The sequence below is a fragment of the Otolemur garnettii genome, unplaced genomic scaffold (genome assembly GCF_000181295.1).
Source record: "Otolemur garnettii isolate 467f Iridium unplaced genomic scaffold, OtoGar3 scaffold00149, whole genome shotgun sequence".
Taxonomy (NCBI): Eukaryota; Metazoa; Chordata; class Mammalia; order Primates; family Galagidae; genus Otolemur; species Otolemur garnettii.
Window position 1 is genome coordinate 707,623 of NW_003852544.1, and position 3,287 is coordinate 710,909.

Here is a 3,287-nt window from a genome sequence, read left to right on the forward strand (position 1 = left end):
GTACTGCTTCAATATACAATGTGAAATGTTTACATTGAACTAAGTAACACATCCATCTCAATTATACTCATTTCTTAATAGTTTTGAAATGAACCATTGCAACATGCTTTTTTTTTTTTTTTTTGAGATAGATTCTCACTTTATTGCCTTGGGTAGAGTGCCATGGCGTCACATCTCACAGCAGCCTCAAACTCTTGGGCTCAAACGAGTCTCTTGCCTCAGCCTCCCAAGTAGCTGGGACTACAGGCGTCTGGCGCAACACCCAGCTATTTTTAGAGATGTGATCTGGCTGGTCTCCAACTCCCAAGGTCGGGTAGATTCAACTGCCTCGGCCTCCCAGAGTGCTAGGACTACAGGCACTCTCACTGTTTTAAATTTAAATACTGTACCACAATTCCTGACCTTCGCGAATAGGCTAGCTTTTCTCAACTTTCCTGAGAACTTGAAAATTAGAACCTAAAGCTCGGACTGTAGTCTCGAGCTTTACATGGGTATGTGAATTTTAGCACTGAATTGTCACCTAGTAGCTCTTCTTTGCAATCTCATCCTACAGTTAAGGGCTTAATAGCGATTGCCCAGAAAATTTGTAACTTTTTCTTTTTAATCCAATAAGCATTTATTCTGCACCAGGCACTGTTGCAGGCCTTGGTGATATAAAGGAGACAAGTGCAGATGAGGTCCCTGACTTCTTGAAACTTACGTTCTTGTGGATTTATAGAATCTGAGGCAAAACCAGAATTTTTTTTCTTTTTTTGAAATTAAATAAGTAAAATGTGCTTATTGTTTTTTAAAAAAGAAAAGAGCAAAAGATAGCTGGGCATTGTGGCGGGCACCTGTAGTCCCAGGTACTCGGGAGGCTGAGGGAAGAAAATCGTTTGAGCCCAAGAGTAAGAGTTGGAGGTCGCTCTGAGCTCTGATGCTAAGGCACTCTACCTAGGACGACAGGTGAGACTCTGTTTAAAAAACAAACAAAAAAAGAAAATATAGTGTAAAATTTGAAATAATTCTTTCAAACTTTTTTCCATTTCATTTTCTTTCTTCCCCAGAAAGAGACCGGCGGCAGTTTGGAGGCATCTTTTCAGAATTTTAGGTTTTCTCATAATTGAAAAGTATGTTCTTCAGTAATCTGTGTTTTGTTATTTAGTATATCATACTCATGTTTTAGTATTAGCACGTATAGAACTACCCTATGCTTAACAAAAAAGAGATAAGGTCTTGTTATGTTGCCTGGATTGGATTTGTACTCCTGTGCACGAGTATCTTCTCCAGTGCACCCAGGAAGAGCCGCTACTCTATGCTTTTTTTTTCTTTTTTTTGAGAGACAGAGTCTTACTTTGTCACCTCTAGTAGAGTGTCATGGCATCACAGTTCACAGGAACCTCCAGCTCTTGGGCGTAGGTGATTCTCTTGCCTCAGCCTCCCAAGTAGCTCGGACTACAGCACCTGCCACAATGCCCGGCTATTTTTTTGTTGCAGTTTGGCCAGGACTGGGTTTGAACCCACTACCCTCCATATATGGGGCCAGCGCCATACTCACTGAGCCACAGGTGCCGCCCTACTCTATGCTTCTTAACTGCTGCATAATATTATATAGTATGATTTATCCTTTCTATTTTTTTTTAAAGCAAAGCCAAATAGCTTCAACATATCCTTTTTTTTTAAAGATGAGAGTCTAACTCTGTTGCCCAGGCTAGAGTGCCATGGTGTCAGCCTAGCTCACAGCAACCTCCAATTCCTGTGTTCAAGGGACCCTCCTGCCTCAGCCTCCCCAGTAGCTGGGATTACAGGCACTGGCCATGTTGCCCAGCTAGTTTTTTCTATTTCTAGTAAAGACAAGGTCTCACACTTGCTCAGGCTGGTCTTGAACTCCTAGGCTCAAAGGGATTCCTCCTACCTGAGCCTTCCAGAGTGGTAAGATTACAGACCTGAGCCACCTCACCCAGCCAGCATGACCTCATTTTTAAACCACTTCCAGGCTCAGCGCCTGCAGCTCAAGCAGCTAAAATGCCAGCCCTATACACCTGAGCTTGTGGGTTCAAATCCAGCCCAGCCTGCCAAACAATGATGGCTGCAACCAAAAAATAGCCAGGCGTTATGGCAGGCACCTGTAATTCCAGCTACTTGGGAGGCGGAGGCAGAGAATCGCTTTGAAATAGGACAGCAAACTCGAGAGAAGGATGGACCCCACTTCAGATGTAATTAATTAATAGAAATTTATTAGGAATATAATACACCTGCAGGTGCACCTACAGGGGGCTGTTGTGGTGGGCCAACAAGCAGCCTTGAATAGCGGGGGAGAAGCCTTTTTATACGATTATTCTGCATAATCATGCATGCTCAGCAAGCCAGTACAATACAGAAGCCAATCACAGCAGTTAGCACAATTTAATACAGCTCAGGGGTTACAAAGTAAGGGTATATCATATGGGCTTACCCAATTCAGGGTGGGGGTACATGTTCATAAATCACAAACTACATCACAAATACATTACTTCATTCTTATGATGAGGGTCACATAGTTCAGGGGTACAAACTAGTGTTGGGTAAATTTCCAAGAACAACTGGGGACCTTTTCACCCGGGGCTTTATTTGGAATCCACCCCTCCCTTTGCTCAACCCTTCCCTGCATACTTCCTTCATTTCAGGCTGCTTCTTTTCCCTTGAGGGGGCTGGGACTAGAAGGCTTAGGAGAGGTTTCCTTTTCAAGGGTAGGGGGCTTTGTTCCCCACTGGTCTTAGGGAGGGGGTCAAGGGCTGGGGGCTTGGTTATTACAGCTTGAGCCTAGTGCAGGAGCTGTGATGCCATGGCACTCTACCCAGGGGCAAGAGCTTGAGGCTCTGTCTCAAAAAAAAAAAAAAAAAAGGTGGCACCTGTGGCTTAAAAGGGTAGGGCCCCAGTCCCATATGCCGGAAGTGGTGGGTTCAAACCCAGCCCTGGCCAAAAACTGCAAAAAAAGCCACCTACAATTTAAATTTAGGTTGCTATTAAATCACTCTCCAACAGTGCTCTACCAATACATAGAGAGGTCTATATATGTGGCAAACCAGCCTGAGCCTGCTAAACAAAACAAAAAAAATAGCCAGGTGTTGTGGCAGGTGCCTGTAGTCCTACTAGGGAGGTTGAGGCAAGAGAATCACTTTAGCCTGAGTTTGAGGTTGCTGTGAGCTATGACGCCATAGCACTCTACCGAGAGTGACAAAGTGAGATTCTGTCTCAAAAAAAAAAAAAAAGGGCTCGGCACCTGTGGCTCAAGTAGCTAAGGCACCAGCCACATACACCTAAGGTGG